Source organism: Myxine glutinosa, chromosome 7 (assembly GCF_964187855.1).
Source record: "Myxine glutinosa chromosome 7, kmMyxGlut1.1, whole genome shotgun sequence".
NCBI classification, from domain to species: Eukaryota; Metazoa; Chordata; class Myxini; order Myxiniformes; family Myxinidae; genus Myxine; species Myxine glutinosa.
In genome coordinates, this window is record NC_136267.1 from 190,866,313 (window position 1) to 190,887,663 (window position 21,351).

Consider the following 21,351-nt stretch of genomic DNA (forward strand, 5'->3'; position numbering starts at 1 on the left):
AATGCCGATTACTGCTGCCAGTCAAAATACAAGAAAGTTTGAAGTTTGTAATATTTCATTTTTCTATGCGTGTTTGTGAAAATGTGTACTTTCACGAGTCCTCTTTGAATGACAGGTCACAGTGAATAGAGTGTGCTAAATAAAGACAGAATTAAGTCACAAAACAAAAGCGTCAACATGGTAAACAGGATGTTTTGCATGGGACATTATGACGTACCTATTGTCTAACCAACGCCGCGGTAAGGCCACATAAAAATAAAAAGTTGTTGAGCGTCCTTTTTTCTCAAAAGTTCGGGTAGGGAGGGAGGTTTTTTTTTTGTTTTTTTTTTCCGACTTTCCATTGAGTTTTGTTGACATGGAAAATATGAAATAAAGACTCCTTTCTCCTCAAAATGATTTTATTTCTTCATTCATCGGGTTCCATCCTGTGATCCGTGGCCGTGTCTGCAGCCAACACAAATTTGAGAAATGAGTCAAGAGTCTTTGTCACATCAGAGACTTTGCAAGCTGGTGAAACTTTCGTCATGTCAGTTTTACTGGGGCCGGCGAATACTTTGACAAAAGTACCGCGTGTATCGTCAGGCAATGGCTCCCTATCCCCATCATACTTGCCATCTGAGAACTCTGCATAGAAGTCCGAGATTGTAACGTCCAACTCGATATTGCACGCAAACCAGTCCACCATCTTGGAAGAGCCCTCACGGGCTATTGATGCGATCACAATAGGCATTTCAAGCCGATTCTAGCACGAATCAATACAGATTTCAGCGGGAAAAATCTCACACAATAGCCGCCATGAATGGCCAACGTAAAATGGGTGAAGTTGCCCGAGGCACTTGCGACGCTCTGCGCAGCACACACTGCGCATGCGGTGCAGAACGGCGCCAAATTTGAATGTGAAAAGATCGTTTTTCATGATTTTTTTCAAAATAAAAAATAAAAAAAGTTTCGGGTCGGGCGGGGACGATCAACAACTCTTTTTTTAAATCTGGACTAACCTATTGAAGTCGGCGTTGATGCCGCCGCATGGGCTGGGCGAATGTATAAAACGGAGAGGTCAACGGGGAGTTTCACCATTCGTTCTATCCTGTTCGAGCTATCAAGACCAAGATTCACCATTCGCTTCTATCCTGACCAAGACCAAGCTTCACCATTCGCTTCTATCCTGACCAAGACCACGAGATGGCACCACGATCATTCACAGCAGCCTTCAAGCAAAGTGCCTGCAGGTTTGCAGAAGAGTTTAGTAATCGGGCGGCCGGCCGACACTTCGGAATCAACGAGTCCGTCATTAGACGCTGGCGGACTAACAAGCAGACGCTGGAGACGATGCGGTGTCAGTCAATGGTGTCCATCACTACAACGGGTCATGAGAAAGATCGTTTTACGGTTATGCTAGCGTGCACCGCTGATGGGGGAAAGCTGCCGCCATATATCATCTTCAAGAGGAAGACGCTACCAAAGGATAAATTTCCTCCGGGTGTAATCGTTCGTGCCCAGGCCAAGGGGTGGATGGACCAAGCGCTGGTAGATGACTGGCTCCGCGTCGTGTGGTGGAGACGAGTTGGTGGGCTTTCGCGGCGACGGAGCATGCTCGTCCTCGACGCCTTCCGTTGTCACAAGACAGAGGAGACCAAGTCAACGCTGAGGGGGCTCAACACTGATCTGGTGATGATCCCGGGTGGCATGATGTCGCTGCTGCAGCCGCGAGACGTTTCAGTCAACAAGCCGTTCAAAGACGGTCTGCGGCGCTGTTGGTCAGAGTGGATGCTGTCAGGGGACAAGACCTTCACCAAGACTGGGAGGATGAGGAAGGTGGACCTCCCGACGATCTGTAGCTGAATACTGAAGGTCTGGGAGGAGTTGCCGGTAGCCATCATCGAGCGGGCCTTCCTCAAGTGCTGCATAGCTAATGCCCTTGATGGCACTCAAGATGACATCATCTGGGAGGATGAAGTGGCAGTGACCGACGATGGAGAAGAGGATAACGACGACGATGATCTCGCCTACCCAGACTCGGATGATGATCTTCGTAATGTCTTCCCTGAAGAAACAGATGACGAGGACTTCTTCGGATTTTAGAGCCTAAACCCAACGGCCCTTTTCCGACGATGGAGAAGAGGATAACGACGACGAGGATCTCGCCTACCCCGACTCAGATTGGACTGAAGAAACAGATGACGAGGACTTCTTCGGATTTTAGAGCCTAAACCCAACGGCCCTTTTCAGGGCCCCACATTGGCAAGAGCCAAAACCCAACGGCCCTTTTCAGGGCCCCACATTGGCAAGAAAGAATAATTATAATGTTTTTTAAATTCTCTTTCAACTCATTTCATGTATTTTCACTCTTTCTCTGTCTTCAGTTTCTCTTTCCTTTCATCATATTTCGCTTTCCATTTCATTTATTTATTCTCTTCTGTTTTTTTAATTTTCCTGATTTTTTTTTTCCCCTCGAAAATCTGATTTTTTTTTTTTTTTTAAGTCGAAAATCAGGGGTGCGGTTGATACACCGGAAAATACGGTATATATTTAAATATATACAAAAATTCCATCTCTTACAGTTCCTCTTTTCTGCATTCCCGAAACACTCCTGCACTCCACCCCTCCTTCAGCGTCCTCAAATGTATTTTTGACTGGACGGTCTCAAGAAACTCATTTTGCAATAAATGTTCGTTTCCCATTAATCGTACACTTTCTAAAATCCAATCTCACCCCTCCCCTCCAAATCTTCCCCATCACCCCTTCCCTCCAAAACTTCCCCATCACCCCTCCCCTCCAAAACGTCCCCATCACCCCTCCACTCCAAATCTACCGCCTTGCCCCTCCCCTCCAAATCTTCCCCATCACCCATCCCTTTCAAATCTTCCCCCTTGCCCCTCCCCTCCAAATTTTCCCCATCACCCCTTCCCTCCAAAACTTCCCCATCACCCCTCCCTCCAAAACTTCCCCATCACCCGTCCCCTCCAAATCTTCCCCCTTGCCCCTCCCCTCCAAATCTTCCCTATCACCCATCCCTTTGAAATCTCCCCCCTTGCCCCTTCCCTCCTAAACTCCCCCCACACCCCTCCCCTCCGAGACTCTCCCTCGCTCCTCCCCTCCTAGACTCCCCTCTCAACCCTCCTCCTCAAAGCGTCCTCCCCGCTTCTTCCCCATTCCAACTTTCACCTTCATCTCCCCCAACCTTCTGCCTCGCTCTTCCCCCTCCTCAAATAACACCTCACTGTGCCTCACCCAATCACCATCAAACCTTTTTTCCGCCCCATTCTTCCCTTTCTCCAAGCTATTCTGAAATCTCTGACACACCTTCAACAGCTCTCCCTACCACTTCCTCCTCTTCCACATCTTACCCGACCCCTCCCCCCCCCCCCCCCCCCCCCGTTCTGTATCTGATGCTCCCCCTTCCTCTTCATTAACGGTGTGGACCTCAAACATCCGGGGTCTTCACTCAAACTTGACTGATCTCTCCATACAGGTTGCTTCTGACAAACCAGACGTGATCTGCTTCACAGAAACTTTCCTCCTTCATGATGTCTCTGATTCCTTGGTATCTCTCCCAGGTTACTCCCTCCTCCGGTATGATAGACCTGAGCCTCGTCCTGGAGGTGGGGTTGCTATCTTTATAAAAGAAAACTCTCTTCCTCACTCGCCCTGCACTGCCATCTCTCCACCGCACCCCCAGGAATACCTTTGGCGACGGCTTCCCCTTCGCTCCCACCTTTTGTTCATATGTGTGTTGTGCCGTCCACCAAACAGTGATGACTCCATCGACATCTCGCTGTCTGATAATATGGACCAACTTCTATCTACCCATCCCAACTCTCTCTTCCTCATATGTGGTGATTTCAATTGTCACCATGCCAGTTGGCTGGGTGTGGGTACCTCTCTCACCAGCCATGGCTCTTCAGCAAAGGACTTCTGCGACTCACTGGGACTGACACAATCTGTCAATTTCCTGACCCGGATCTCAGTCAACGGAGAATCTTCTCTTCTGGACTTGGTCATGACTAACTTCCCTGAAAATGTCTGCTGCTCTTCTTCTGCTCCAATCGGCTCATCTGATCATGTGCTTGTTAAAGTGGACATCTCTCTGACCATTCTCAGAGAGCCTCCTCAGCGTCGACGAGTCTGGCATTTCACTCAGGCCAACTGGCACGGTCTTCAAGCAGCCATCAATCATCTGGACTGGTCTCCCATCTCTACCGCCTCTGACATCAACTCATCCTGGGAATTCTTCCAAAGTAAATTTATCTCTCTCATGCACAGATTTATCCCATCTCGTCTTCAGTTGTCACACCCTTCCTCCCATCCATGGTACACGGAATCTTGTAGTGAGTCTGTTGCCCAGAAACAACTTGCTTTCGTCTCCTGGAAAGCAAATCCAACGGAAGGAAATCTCATTTCCTTTCACAAAGCCCGAAACAAGTGTGTGTCCACCCTCAGGAGAGCCAGGAAACAATATCTCTCCGTTCTCAAGACTGAACACCCTTATCTGTCTCCCACTTCCAAATCCTGGTGGCGTCTGGTCAAATCTGTTTCTGGTGTTTGTTCCCCCTCCATCCCCTCCCTCACCTCAAACGGCTACACGGCCGACTCCGCACGTGAAAAAGCTGAATGCCTCAACATCTTGTGTCCCAAACCCATCTCGCTCTGTACCCACTGTACCCAGTCGTACCCAGCTGCTCCTGGACTCTGTGTCCTTTCCTCCTGACAAGGTGGAAATAGTTCTGTCAACCCTCGACTCTGATTCTGCAACTGGACCTGACGGCATCAGCCCACGGGTCCTAAAATCCTGTTCTTCCGCTCTTTCACTCCCTCTCTCTGTTCTCTTCACCCTCTCTTTGGCTCAAGGTCAACTGCCATCTGCTTGGAAATCAGTCAACATCACCGCTTTGTACAAAAAAGGTGCAAAAACAGATCCTAGCAACTACAGACCAATTAGCCTTCTCCCAAATATCAGCAAAGTCATGGAATCCATCATTGCTTCGGATATGAAATCTTTCCTCTTCTCCAATGGCTTGATCTCTGATCATCAATTTGGTTTCAGACCTGGTCACTCTACCCTGGACATGCTGCTTCTGATTTCTCAACAATGGATGGAGGTCCTCAATGCCAAACAGGAAATTAGAGCTGTCTCCCTTGACATATCACGGAGCCTTCGACACGGTCTGGCACCCCGTTCTGCTCACCAAACTCTCCTCCTTTGGTATCCATGGAAATCTCCACGCATGGCTGGCGGACTTCCTCTCTCGTCGTAGTCAACGTGTGGCCCTGAATGGGTTTCTCTCATCTCCTCTTCCTGTTCAGGCTGGAGTTCCCCAAGGCAGTGTTCTGGGCCCTGTGCTTTTTCTGGTCTTCATCAATGATCTCTCTGACCCTCTTTAAAATCCTCTCTATCTCTTTGCTGATGACTCTACTCTCTGTCGCTCCATTCCTCATCCCTCAGATCGGCAGTCTGCAGCCTCCTCACTCTCTGCAGACCTGGACAAAATCACAGACTTGGCAAACAAGAGGAACATGTCTTTCAATCCTGACAAATCTCACACTCTTACGATGTCTCTCCGAAAAGACCGACTGGACAACCCTCCCATCCACTTTCTGAATAATCCTCTCCAAGAAGTTGTCACTCAAGCTTTTGGGTCTCACGATCTGCCATGATCTTTCCTGGGAAAACCACATTTCAAATCTGGCCTCCAAAGCCAGTCGCCGACTGGGCATCCTCCGTCGTGCGAAGTCCTTCCTTGGCACACCTGAGCTCCTCACCACACACAAGGCTTTCATCCGCAGCTCAATGGAATACTGCTCTCCCCCACACCTAGCTCGTCTTCACGCTGTTGAAACCAAAGCGTTCAGAATCATTGGAATCTCCCGCGATGAAGCGAACTCCAAGGGCCTTTCACTCACTCACCGCAGGCAGATTGGTTGTCTTTCCGTCTTGTACCGACTCCTCTCTGGCCTTGCCCCCTCCCCCACCCCCCAGCTCTCTCTGGGCTCTGTCACGCAAATATTCCTGCAGGTCGCATGAGATCTGCCTACAACCCTCTTATGGTTGAACTGCCAAAATGAAGACTCTCTGCTCACCTTCACTCCTTCATTCCTCTTTTCTCCCGCCTCTGGAACAAGCTCCCTCACTCTCTTCAATCCCACTCCACCCTCCAGGTCTTTAAAACAGCTGTTCACCACCATCTCTTATCTTCCCCCATCCAAAACCTTAATCTTTTCTACCCCCGCTAATTTCACCCCAAATCCACTTTTTTGAAATACCAACTTCTGTCCTGGAAGTCCTTGGTGTCCTTGTGTTTTATACTTATCCCACCCCCCCCCTTCCAACGCCTCCAACGCCTCCAACGCCTCCTCCCCCCCCCCCGCCCCCCCCATCACATCTCCCTGCTCCCAAATGTTGTGTTTGTGTGCTTCCCCTTCTCTCCCCATCTTGTCTTCCGCTCCCTCTTTTTATATATTTTGTTTGTCTGTTTGATTTGTTTGTGAAATAAATGTTAGCTCTTTCACGAGCCTCGATTCTGTATACAAAAAATATATATATATATATATATATATATATATATATATATATATATATATATATATATATATATACATATATATACATATATATATATATATATATATACACAGTATATATAGATATATAGATATATAAATAAATATAAATAAATATATATAAAATATATATATATAAATATTTAATTTTAAAGCAAAAACTATAGCACTTAGGTGGAATTTGTTTCCAAAGCCATTAAATAGACATATTGGCCAATGTATATTCCAAGTTTCAGCTAGTTTCAATGTATAGCCCCTTGAGATATGAGCGTCAACACATTTTGGGCAGAGGGACGGATGGACAGACAGACAGACAGGCAGAAACATAATTGAGGGTTTTCTAAATAAAACTCAAGAATGCATAAACGGACATTGCTGAACTTTGGAACATATTACCTCAACGTACAAAGCATTTCCTTCTGAAATTTCCAGCCGATGTCGTCTAGTAGAAGCTGAGAAATGTATTTTCAGTCCCCATGTTAAAGCTGCATACAGAGAAACGATCCCTTATATAAAAGGGAGGGGAGCTTTGCGCCTCCCTTTGATTGACGAAACATAAAGCAGCTCAAAGAAAATGTCATCATCAATGGAGAACATGTCTTACACACATGTATCGTCATCAGTAGAGACCATCACTATAAATATGGTATAAGATTAATAGGCATTAAATTCCTCATTTCACATCTAACGATAATTAAAGTTTAAGATGCTGAATTGAGGGCTAACAAAAAAATAATAATTATAACTAGAACTGACACTTTATAACTGCTGGCAGTGATGACCTGTTTCCTCCGCCTTCTCGCTTTGATTGGACACGCTTTCATTGGACATGCTTTCATTACCTCCACCACCAAAGGTGGATGAAGGTTATGTTTTCACCCCTGTCTGTCTGTTTATTTGTCTGTCCGTTTGTCTGTCCGTTTGTCTGTCCGTTTGTCTGTCCGTTTGTGATCAAAATATCTCAAAACGTTGTGGACAGTTTCGATCGAAATTTGGTAGAGAGGTGACAAGGACGAAATGATTAAATTTTGGTGAAGATCCGGATTCGGATCCGACTACAAGAATTTTTTAAGTGATTCTTCACTATTGAGCGATATGGCCCAAAATGGTACATAGCAGGATATCTCAAAAGGTTGTGGATGAATTTGGACGAAACTTGGTGGAGAGGTTGGGTGTCTGACAAAGACGATTTGATTCGATGTTGGTAAAGATATGAATATGGATTCGGATATGAGAATCATTTAATTTTTGCAAGTGATTCTTCCCCACTGGGCAACAACAACAACAACAGGCATTTTAAGGCCATTTGCCCTGCCAGAGCCTTGCGGTCCCCATGACAATCTTCTCCATTTTACCCTATTTTCTGCATCTCCCCTTGTTAACCCCCTTGCCCGCATTTTTCTTCGACCATCTTTAGCCAAGTCTTTCTCGGTCTTCCCCGCCCTCCACTTCCTTCTCCATTCATTTCCATCACTCTTCTCAACTAGTCACTTTCATCCCTCCTCAACACATGACCAAACCATCTCAACCTGTTCCTCTTCACAGCATCAATCACAGGCTCTATTCCCATCATCTTTCGCAATTCATCATTTGTCTTTCTCTCTCTCAACGATACTCCACACATCCACCGAACCATTCACATTTCCACCCTTTCCAGCCTTCGTTGCTGCTCTACGTTCATTACCCATGTCTCGCTCCCATAAATCATAACACCTCACACATGCAGCATAAACCTTTCCCTTCAGCTTCAACGACACTCCCCTCCTCGTCAGCACGCCACTCAGTTCCCGAAACTTCTTCCATGCACATCTCACTCTAGCAACCATTGCCGAGTCTGATCCACCTTCTCCATTCAGCATGTCTCCAAGGTAACAAAATGTTTTCACACCTTCCAGCTTCACGCCAGCTCCAAGATCCAACTCAACATTTCCTCCATCTGCAGCTCCCTCTGTGCACACCTTACACTTGAATGTAGCTGCCACACTGGTTAATGCCCCTCTCAAACCACTCCATTTTTGATGAACCCACTCAGCTCACATTGTGCATTGAATGGAATTCACTCCGACACCCTTCCTGCACACAGCACACGGCCACTTCCCAGTTCTTTCCACCTCACAACATGCTTTACCACTTGCCATCACCTTCGTTTTTCCGATATTCACCTTCAGACCTTTTGTCTCCATACATTCCTTCCACTTGTTCATCTTCTCCTTCAGTCCATCCATTCTTTCTGCAATCAACACCAGATCATCTGCATACAACAACTCGCACAGTAAACCCTCCTTTACGGTCTTAGCCAGCACCTCCATCACAGCTACAAATAGTAGAGGACTTAGTACAGACCCCTGATGCACTTTCTCTTCTTTTGATGCTCTTCCGCACTGGGCGATACAGCCAAAAACGATACATAGCAGGATATCTCAAAAAATTATAGATGGTGATTCCTGTGATCAATTTTGATTAAATGTGATTCTGTGTTGTGATTTTCTAGTCTACTCTGAGATACAAAACAAACTATTCACCAACCGGAGGTATGCTCTCTCCTGAGTGCCATTCTAGTTAAACATGCTTTCATTTGACATGCTTTGATACAACCTCACTTTCATAGGACCCCACTTTGATACAACCCCGCTTTCATTAGACATGCTTTGATACAACCCCGCTTTCATAGGACCCCACTTTGATACAACCCCGCTTTCATTAGACATGCTTTGATACAACCCCGCTTTCATAGGACCCCACTTTGATACAACCCCGCTTTCATTAGACATGCTTTGATACAACCCCGCTTTCATAGGACCCCACTTTGATACAACCCCGCTTTCATTAGACATGCTTTGATACAACCCCGCTTTCATAGGACCCCACTTTGATACAACCCCGCTTTCATTAGACATGCTTTGATACAACCCCGCTTTCATAGGACCCCACTTTGATACAACCCCGCTTTCATTAGACATGCTTTGATACAACCCCGCTTTCATAGGACCCCACTTTGATACAACCCCGCTTTCATTAGACATGCTTTGATACAACCCCGCTTTCATAGGACCCCACTTTGATACAACCCCGCTTTCATTAGACATGCTTTGATACAACCCCGCTTTCATAGGACCCCACTTTGATACAACCCCGCTTTCATTAGACATGCTTTGATACAACCCCGCTTTCATAGGACCCCACTTTGATACAACCCCGCTTTCATTAGACATGCTTTGATACAACCCCGCTTTCATAGGACCCCACTTTGATACAACCCCGCTTTCATTAGACATGCTTTGATACAACCCCGCTTTCATTAGACATGCTTTGATACAACCTCACTTTCATAGGACCCCACTTTGATGCAACCCCGCTTTCAGTAGACATGCTTTGATACAACCCCGCTTTCATAGGACCCCACTTTGATACAACCCCGCTTTCAGTAGACATGCTTTGATACAACCTCGCTTTCATAGGACCCCACTTTGATACAACCCCGCTTTCATTAGACATGCTTTGATATAACCCCGCTTTGATAAAACACCGCTCCCATTGGACATGCCTCGATACATTCCCGCTTTGTTACAACCCCACTTTCATCGGACACGCTTCGATACATCCACGCTTTCATAAAACCACACTTGCATCATAATTAAAGCTATACTGAAAAGTCACATGGCTGGAGATGATAAAATGTAGAGTTTCTTCTTCTTCTTCTTCACACAATAACAACTGCTACCTTCCAGAACGTACAACCAATCATGTTGAAATCTTAAACACTTGTTCCACTCGATGACAGCTACATAATATTAAACTTTCATGCCGATCAATGCAGCAGTTAGAGAGAAAAAGTTTTTAAGATGTTCGTTCAATTTTTCATTTCTGCCAAACCATGTGACTTGTCGCAAATTCCAAAAGAACATGGGGAGCATATGTGTAAAGTTTCCCCTCGATATCTTCAAAAATGAGGGAGGAGATAGGTTTTAAAGTTTATGCTTCAAAACGTCGTAACTCCAATACCATGTGACCTATGACATCATGATCCTATAACGTTTTGTTAATCTTGGGCATGCGATCATGCATGCCAAGTTTGGGTTCGATCTGTTCTGCCGTATTGGAGAAAAATGGTTTTTAGAGTTTTACATGAATAACAAGATGGCGGGCAAACCATGTGATATATGATGTCAAAAAAATGTTCATTCTGAATTATTTTTTTCCCCACTTAGGTTATGCACAAAAAAATATCATATTCGTGGCATCAAGAGTTCTATTTGTCGAATTCTAACCTTATAACGTGAGCACTTTTATTATCATAAACAAACATATTTTTGGTCCCAATGCAGAGTTCTTTGGAATGAGCTGTGATTCAAATTTTCCCACTGAGCCGTTTCGGAGATATGGAGGGGGAAAGTTGAGGGTGTTTTCCAAGATGGCGCCCATACTACGTGTCCTATGATGTATAATATGATGTATACCTCCGCCAGGCTGAACAATTTATGTTTTGTATCCCACAGATAGGCCAGATCTGCATCCAGACTTTAACCAAAATTTAATCAACTAGGGCATTGCCCGTACTATATCTATATCTAAAATTATATCCCCCCCCTCTATTTACATGAAATGGTTTGGTCCAAAGCGAACGGCTTGCGAGTACGGTGACAATCCCCCCCCTCTATTTACATGCAATGGTTTGGTCCAAAGCGAACGGCTTCCGGAGTTTGGTAAAGAAATCGCCATCGCGTGCACAAACGCGCAGGAAAGCGAATGAATCGCAAATTCGGTTTTATTAGTTTTAAAACATAGTTTAACGCCAACATAGTTTGCAAACGTGAAATAAATGAATACGCTCTCAAATGTGCCATCCGAGGCAGAGTGTGTCCTCCACGTTCGGCACACGCGATCGTTCGCTGCTCTCTGATTGGTTGAATCGTTTTTTGGACATAGCTCGGTAAGTAATTGTCCGATTAATATGAAACCTTGAAAAGGCACATCCTCGGGTCCCCAGCAATATACCTGGCAAGTTAAAAGTATATCGGACCCGTGGTTGTCGAGAAACAGCGGTCACAGACAAACAAACGTACAGACGTACAAACGTACAGAGATTACTGGAATTATAGATAGATTAATCGGCTCGGAGTGCTTGTTGGAGTGCTTAAGCTACTTGGCGAGCACGACAAGAAACATTTAGCTCATCCACCGGCCTAGTCTATGTATACAAAAAAATATATATATTAATAAATAACTACAACAGCACTCTTCGATGTTGCGCTATCGAACCATATGCCTCCACACACATTATTACATCATTGCACATACTTGTATTAAGTTTGATTTCGGGTTGCGAGGGCAAGGGTTGCTGGGGGCAGGTGCCGGGGCTTGCGGGGGGCAGGGGCCCGAGGGTTGCGGGGGCAGGGGACCGAGGGTTGCAGGCGGTGGTGGGCAGGGGACCGAGGGGGGCGGGGGGGGGGGGGCGCAGGCCGAGGGTTGCGGGGGGCGGCGGCCGAGGGTTGCGGGGGGCGGCGGCCGAGGGTTGCGGGGGGCGGCGGTCGAGGGTTGCGGGGGGGGCGGCCGAGGGTTACGGGGGGGGCGCACGCCGAGGGTTGCGGGGGGCGGCGGCCGAGGGTTGCGGGGGCGGAGGCCGAGGGTTGCGGGGGCGGAGGCCGAGGGTTGCGGGGGCAGACACCGAGACTTGGGCGGGGCGGGGGGCCAAGTGTTGCAGGGGGGGGTGTGTTGTAGCAAAGGTCGAGGGGGTGGGGGAGCAAAGGTCGAGGGGGTGGGGGAGCAAAGGCCGAGGGGGTGGGGGAGCAAAGGCCGAGGGGGTGGGGGAGCAAAGGCCGAGGGGGTGGGGGAGCAAAGGCCGAGGGGGTGGGGGAGCAAAGGCCGAGGGGGTGGGGGAGCAAAGGCCGAGGGGGTGGGGGAGCAAAGGCCGAGGGGGTGGGGGAGCAAAGGCCGAGGGGGTGGGGGAGCAAAGGCCGAGGGGGTTGGGGAGCAAAGGCCGAGGGGGTGGGGGAGCAAAGGTCGAGGGGGTGGGGGAGCAAAGGTCGAGGGGTGGGGGAGCAAAGGTCGAGGGGGTGGGGGAGCAAAGGTCGAGGGGGTGGGGGAGCAAAGGTCGAGGGGGTGGGGGAGCAAAGGTCGAGGGGGTGGGGGAGCAAAGGTCGAGGGGGTGGGGGAGCAAAGGTCGAGGGGGTGGGGGAGCAAAGGTCGAGGGGGTGGGGGAGCAAAGGTCGATGGGGTGGGGGAGCAAAGGTCGAGGGGGTGGGGGAGCAAAGGTCGAGGGGGTGGGGGAGCAAAGGTCGAGGGGGTGGGGGAGCAAAGGTCGAGGGGGTGGGGGAGCAAAGGTCGAGGGGGTGGGGGAGCAAAGGTCGAGGGGGTGGGGGAGCAAAGGTCGAGGGGGTGGGGGAGCAAAGGTCGAGGGGGTGGGGGAGCAAAGGTCGAGGGGGTGGGGGAGCAAAGGTCGAGGGGGTGGGGGGAGCAAAGGTCGAGGGGGTGGGGGGAGCAAAGGTCGAGGGGGTGGGGGGAGCAAAGGTCGAGGGGGTGGGGGGAGCAAAGGTCGAGGGGGTGGGGGGAGCAAAGGTCGAGGGGGTGGGGGGAGCAAAGGTCGAGGGGTGGGGGGAGCAAAGGTCGAGGGGGTGGGGGGAGCAAAGGTCGAGGGGGTGCGGGAGCAAAGGTCGAGGGGGTGGGGGAGCAAAGGTCGAGGGGGTGGGGGAGCTAAGGTCGAGGGGGTGCGGGAGCTAAGGTCGAGGGGGTGGGGGAGCTAAGGTCGAGGGGGTGGGGGAGCTAAGGTCGAGGGGGTGTGGGAGCTAAAGTCGAGGGGGTGGGGGAGCTAAGGTTGAGGGGTGGGGGAGCAAAGGTCGAGGGGGTGGGGGAGCTAAAGTCGAGGGGGTGGGGGAGCTAAGGTCGAGGGGGTGGGGGAGCAAAGGTCGAGGGGGTGGGGGAGCTAAAGGTCGAGGGGGTGGGGGAGCTAAGGTCGAGGGGGTGGGGGAGCTAAAGTCGAGGGGGTGGGGGAGCTAAGGTCGAGGGGGTGGGGGAGCAAAGGTCGAGGGGGTGGGGGAGCTAAAGTCGAGGGGGTGGGGGAGCTAAAGTCGAGGGGATGGGGGAGCAAAGGTCGAGGGGGAGCAGCATTTACTATCGTATAATAGTTATGGTAGAGCAGCAGCAATTACTATAGTATTGTAGTTATAGTAGAGGAGCAGCAATTACTACAGTATTATTGTTATGGTAGAAGAGCAGCAATTACTATAGTATTATAGTTATGGTAGAGGAGCAGCAATTACTATCGTATAATAATGGTAGTGGAGCAGCAATTGCTATAGTATTATAGTTATGGTAGAGGAGCAGCAATTACTATAGTATTATAGTTATGGTAGAGAAGCAGCAATTACTATAGTGTTACGGATTCGTCACTTCCGTTGTGGTGGTTTGCATCCACTGTAAATATTTCTGATTCCATGTACTATTATTGTGTTCAAAAGGTTTATTGTTCATGAACTGTTTTCAAAAGGAAAAAAAGTTAATGATAAAAGAAACAGGAACCCGGATCGGGAACCGGACGACGAAGAGGAAGAGGAGGAGAGAAAGGAGGCGGAGCGAAGTAAGGTCAGAGAAGAAGCTGGTTGCTTTGCGGTCTGGATCGAACGTTGTCGAGCAAGAGTCACGAGTGAACTTTGGGTTTCCTGGGAAAAGGGATTCCTGCGATGGAGTTGTTATCGCTGTGATTGATCAACCTGCGTGTCAGGTTTGGCGTTGGATTCCGAGGAATCATCGCCGTGTCATTACGTCTCAAGTACGAGCCGACGGCCATTTTGACTCGCACGCTTTACTCATCGCGAAAGGTCTTTGCTTCACGTCAGCCGTTTTCACCATTCAGACGTCTATCTGGGATGTGTGTGTGTAACGCGGATTTTGAAGTCAAACCTGAGGTTCGCCGATTTGGAGCTGTAAAACAATCATACCAGAGGGTGTGATTTACCAGTCGCCTTGAGTGCGCCTTTTCGCAGCTTCTGGCCGCGTGACCCTTTGCGCCGCTTTGGCCGCGTGCGCCTTTGTGCAGTTTTGGCGGCGTGACTGGGCCTGTCACCTGAACGGGATTCGGGTTTCGATTCAACATCGTTCTGACGATCGCTGGAGGGGATCAACTCTGAGCTCGAAGACGGGAATATAGAGACATTGGGGAATGTTCTTTTTCACTCACTTGGAGCACAGTGAGTTACTTTATACTAGCTGATGGTACCATCATAACATATACATTGATTGTACTTTTGATTGCTATTATTGTTGTACTGTTATTCTTGTGTGATTTTTAATACAATATTTGTTTGTTGGTAACAATTGGTGTGGTTTCACCGTTGATCTTTGACACAGAACAACACATTTTTCTGCCGTGACTCCTCTCGGGGCTCGGAGGTACACCGTGACCAGGGGGTCGGGGAGGAGCACGTAACAATAGTATTATAGTCATGGTAGTGGAGCAGCAATTACTATAGTATTATAGTTATGGCAGTGGAGCAGCAATTACTATAGTATTATTGTTATGGTAGGGGAGCAGCAATTACTATAGTATTATCGTTATGGTAGAGGAGCAGCAATTACTATAGTGTTATCATTATGGTAGGGTAGCAGCAATTACTGTAGTATAATTATTGTTATGGTAGAGGAGCAGCAATTACTATAGTATTATTGTTATGGTAGAGGAGCAGCAATTACTACAGTATTATAGTTATGGTAGAGGAGCAGCAATTACTATTGTATTATAGTTATGGTAGGATAGCAGCAATTACTATCGTATTATAGTTATGGTGGAGGAGCAGCAATTACTGTAGTATTATAGTTATGGTCATGGAGCAGCAAATACTATAGTATTATGGTTATGGTAGAGGATGAGCAATTACTATTGTATTATAGTTATGGTAGAGGAGCAGCAATTACTATAGTATTATAGTTATGGTAGAGGAGCAGCAATTACTATAGTATTATAGTTATGGTAGAGGAGCAGCAATTACTATAGTATTATAGTTATGGTAGAGGAGCAGCAATTACTATAGTATTATAGTCATGGTAGTGGAGCAGCAATTACTATCTATATAATAATAGCGTAAGGACTCGACTTTGTTATCCCTTTTACGCCGCACCCAGTGACCCGATGCCCACGGCACTAATGGATTTACGATCTACGAACCGCGCTCTTTGTTTATCACCTACAGCCATACTCGAAAAATCTGAATTAGCCGACGTTGGGGCCCAAAAGCATCCGATTAACTGCCGATACGACGCCATCTTACGACGCCATCGTATTGGCGTCTGCTGGGCGAAGGCGAAGCAAGCCGTCCGCTGATTGGACAGGCGAAGGCGAAAGCAAGCCGTCAACTGAGTGGACAATCCAGAGCATGCATTTGTGCCGGTGTCGGCGATCGTTGTTCATATACGCACTCTTCATTCTCATCTTTCTTCCTAACTCTTACTCAGACAAGCAAATCCCCAATGCCATCCATAATGGTACACTCTATCCATACACCATATCCTCCCTTCCGTGGATGTTCCACGGATTTCGGCTAGTCTATATAATAATAGCGTGAGGACTCGACTTTGTTATCCCTTTTACGCCGCACCCAGTGACCCGATGCCCACGGCACTAATGGATTTACGATCTACGAACCGCGCTCTTTGTTTATCACGTACAGCCAGACTCGAAAAATCTGAATTAGCCGACGTTGGGGCCCAAAAGCATCCGATTAACTGCCGATACGACGCCATCTTACGACGCCATCGTATTGACGTCTGCTGGGCGAAGGCGAAGCAGGCCGTCCGCTGAGTGGACAATCCAGAGCATGCATTTGTGCCGGTGTCGGCGATCGTTGTTCATATATGCACTCTTCATTCTCATCTTTCTTCCTAACTCTTACTCGGACAAGCAAATCCCCTATGCCATCCATAATGGTACACTCTATCCATACACCACATCCTCCCTTCCGTGGATGTTCCACGGGTTTCGGCTAGTAGTATTATAGTTATGGTAGAGGAGCAGCAATTACTATGGTATTATAGTTATGGTAGAGGAGCAGCAATTACTATAGTATTATAGTTATGGTAGAGGAGCAGCAATTACTATAGTATTATTGTTATGGTAGGGAAGCAGCAATTACTATAGTATTATTGTTATGGTAGGGAAGCAGCAATTACTATAGTATTATCATTATGGTAGGGGAGCAGCAATTACTATAGTATTATTGTTATGGTAGAGGAGCAGCAATTACTGTAGTATTATAGTTATGGTAGAGGAGCAGCAATTACTATAGTATTATAGTTATGGTAGAGGAGCAGCAATTACGAGAGTATTATAGTTATGGTAGAGGAGCAGCAATTACTATAGTATTATAGTTATGGTAGTGGAGCAGCAATTACTATTGTATAATTGCTATGGTAGAGGAGGAGCAATTACTATAGTATTATAGTTATGGTAGAGGAGCAGCAATTACTATTGTATTATAGTTATGGTAGAGGAGCAGCAATTACTATTGTATTATAGTTATGGTAGAGGAGCAGCAATTACTATTGTATTATAGTTATGGTAGAGGAGCAGCAATTACTATAGTATTATAGTTATGGTCGTGGAGCACCAATTACGATAGTAATATAGTTATGGTAGCGGAGCAGCAATTACTATAGTATTATAGTTATGGTAGAGGAGCGGCAATTACTATAGTATTATAGTTATGGTAGAGAGCAGCAATTACTATAGTATTATAGTTATGGTAGTGGAGCAGCAATTACTCTAGTATTATAGTTATGGTAGCGCAGCAGCAATTACTATAGTATTATAGTTATGGTGGAGGAGCAGCAATTACTATAGTATTATAGTTATGGTAGAGGAGCAGCAATTACTATAGTATTATAGTTATGGTGGAGGAGCAGCAATTACTATAGTATTATAGTTATGGTAGTGGAGCAGCAATTACTATAGTATTATTGTTATGGTAGAGGAGCAGCAATTACTATAGTATTATAGTTATGGTGGACGAGCAGCAATTGCTATAGTATTATTGTTATGGTAGCAGAGCAGCAATTACTATAGTATTATACTTATGGTAGCAGAGCAGCAATTACTATAGTATTGTAGTTATGGTAGAGGAGCAGCAATTACTGTAGTATTATAGTTATGGTAGAGGAGCAGAAATTACGACTGTATTATTGTTATGGTAGGGTAGCAGCAATTACTATAGTATTATTGTTATGGTAGAGGAGCAGCAATTACTATAGTATAATAGTTACGGTAGTGGAGCAGCAATTACTATAGTATTATTGTTATGGTAGAGGAGCCGCCGCGGTGTCCAAAAGGAATAACGAGACATTCACGACTTGCCGGATTGGCCGTGAGTGAACAATACACCTCAAACTAGAACACGCCCGGTCATGTCATTTACATGTAACATCGTCATGTCACTTACATGTAACATCGTCATGTCACTTACATGTAACATCGTCATGTCACTTCCATGTAACATCGTCATGTGACTTCCATGTAACATCGTCGTGACTTCCATGCAACATCGTCATGTCACTTACATGCAACATCGTCATGTCACTTGCATGTAACCGTCATGTCACTTACATGTAACCTTGTCGTGTCACTTACATGTAACCTTGTCGTGTCACATACATGTAACCTTGTCGTGTCACATACATGTAACATCGTCGTGTCACATACATGTAACATCGTCGTGTCACATACATGTAACATCGTCGTGTCACATACATGTAACATCGTCGTGTCACATACATGTAACATCGTCGTGTCACATACATGTAACATCGTCGTGTCACTTACATGTAACATCGTCGTGTCACTTACATGTAACATCGTCGTGTCACTTACATGTAACATCGTCGTGTCACTTACATGTAACATCGTCGTGTCACTTACATGTAACATCGTCGTGTCACTTACATGTAACATCGTCGTGTCACTTACATGTAACATCGTCGTGTCACTTACATGTAACATCGTCGTGTCACTTACATGTAACATCGTCGTGTCACTTACATGTAACATCGTCGTGTCACTTACATGTAACATCGTCGTGTCACTTACATGTAACATCGTCGTGTCACTTACATGTAACATCGTCGTGTCACTTACATGTAACATCGTCGTGTGACTTACATGTAACATCGTCGTGTCACTTACATGTAACATCGTCGTGTCACTTACATGTAACATCGTCGTGTCACTTACATGTAACATCGTCGTGTCACTTACATGTAACATCGTCGTGTCACTTACATGTAACATCGTCGTGTCACTTACATGTAACATCGTCGTGTCACTTACATGTAACATCGTCATGTCACTTACATGTAACATCGTCATGTCACTTACATGTAACATCGTCATGTCACTTACATGTAACATCGTCATGTCACTTACATGTAACATCGTCATGTCACTTACATGTAACATCGTCATGTCACTTACATGTAACATCGTCATGTCACTTACATGTAACATCGTCATGTCACTTACATGTAACATCGTCATGTCACTTACATGTAACATCGTCATGTCACTTACATGTAACATCGTCATGTCACTTACATGTAACATCGTCATGTCACTTACATGTAACATCGTCATGTCACTTACATGTAACATCGTCATGTCACTTACATGTAACATCGTCATGTCACTTACATGTACCATCGTCATGTCACTTACATGTAACATCGTCATGTCACTTACATGTACCATCGTCATGTCACTTACATGTACCATCGTCATGTCACTTACATGTACCATCGTCATGTCACTTACATGTACCATCGTCATGTCACTTACATGTACCATCGTCATGTCACTTACATGTACCATCGTCATGTCACTTACATGTACCATCGTCATGTCACTTACATGTACCATCGTCATGTCACTTACATGTACCATCGTCATGTCACTTACATGTACCATCGTCATGTCACTTACATGTACCATCGTCATGTCACTTACATGTACCATCGTCATGTCACTTACATGTACCATCGTCATGTCACTTACATGTACCATCGTCATGTCACTTACATGTACCATCGTCATGTCACTTACATGTACCATCGTCATGTCACTTACATGTACCATCGTCATGTCACTTACATGTACCATCGTCATGTCACTTACATGTACCATCGTCATGTCACTTACATGTACCATCGTCATGTCACTTACATGTACCATCGTCATGTCACTTACATGTACCATCGTCATGTCACTTACATGTACCATCGTCATGTCACTTACATGTACCATCGTCATGTCACTTACATGTACCATCGTCATGTCACTTACATGTACCATCGTCATGTCACTTACATGTACCATCGTCATGTCACTTACATGTACCATCGTCATGTCACTTACATGTACCATCGTCATGTCACTTACATGTACCATCGTCATGTCACTTACATGTACCATCGTCATGTCACTTACATGTGCCATCGTCATGTCACTTACATGTGCCATCGTCATGTCACTTACATGTACCATCGTCATGTCACTTACATGTACCATCGTCATGTCACTTACATGTACCATCGTCATGTCACTTACATGTACCATCGTCATGTCACTTACATGTACCATCGTCATGTCACTTACATGTACCATCGTCATGTCACTTACATGTACCATCGTCATGTCACTTACATGTACCATCGTCATGTCACTTACATGTACCATCGTCATGTCACTTACATGTACCATCGTCATGTCACTTACATGTACCATCGTCATGTCACTTACATGTACCATCGTCATGTCACTTACATGTACCATCGTCATGTCACTTACATGTACCATCGTCATGTCACTTACATGTACCATCGTCATGTCACTTACATGTACCATCGTCATGTCACTTACATGTACCATCGTCATGTCACTTACATGTACCATCGTCATGTCACTTACATGTACCATCGTCATGTCACTTACATGTACCATCGTCATGTCACTTACATGTACCATCGTCATGTCACTTACATGTACCATCGTCATGTCACTTACATGTACCATCGTCATGTCACTTACATGTACCATCGTCATGTCACTTACATGTACCATCGTCATGTCACTTACATGTAACATCGTGTTAACATGTTAACAAATCGGGATAAAGTTCACAGCTTCAGTTATTTATTTATTAGTTCATGGGCCGCACAGCTCGGGTCCATGGGCCGCCATACAACGTAACGGTAACAGTGGAATCCAGAATAAGCTCCTTAAACTCCGAACACAAGGCCCGAACTATTAACCGAGTTTCAAAGTTTCACAAACAGTTTCTCCGTCGCAAACTGAGTGACTCCATTGCTCCGGCCGTGGACGTGAACCTCGGGCCGTGACCATGTTGAGCATCCACAGCCGAGCCCGAGCGACCTTACCCTGGTTCCACTGGTTCCACTGGTTCCCGACCCGCGCTGAAGATCTCCCATCAGAGACCGAATGGAACGATGCGTCTTCTCTCCGCCGCCGGATGGCGCCCGGCCCCGGGAGCAGCAACTCGCACACCGGAAGTCAAGGCCTGAAACGATTTCATTAAAACCGCTTTAACCACAGTATTATAAAATTCATTAATCAGGGAATGATCCTTAGTCATTCTAATGGAGAGAACTTCATTCATCAGGGAATGATCCTTAGGTTCCACTGGAGAGAAATTCATTCATCAGGGAATGATCAAAAGTCATTCCACTGGAGAGAAATTCATTCATCAGGGAATGATCCTAAGTCATTCTCATGGTGAGAAATTCATTCATCAGGGAATTATC

The 21,351-nt window shown here is 46.3% G+C and overlaps 1 protein-coding gene across 7 annotated transcripts in view; it reads right to left on the minus strand.

Annotated features, from left to right (window-relative positions):
- LOC137431911 (protein ITPRID2) overlaps positions 1 to 21,134 on the minus strand; it is a 227,741-nt gene extending 206,607 nt beyond the window's left edge. For all 7 annotated transcript variants that reach the window (XR_010985368.2, XR_013624197.1, XR_010985367.2 and 4 more), the window contains exon 1: positions 20,968 to 21,134. The gene's annotated coding sequence lies outside the window, so the exon portion shown is untranslated. The remainder of the gene's footprint in view (positions 1 to 20,967) is intronic.
- Positions 21,135 to 21,351: the final 217 nt, after the last annotated feature.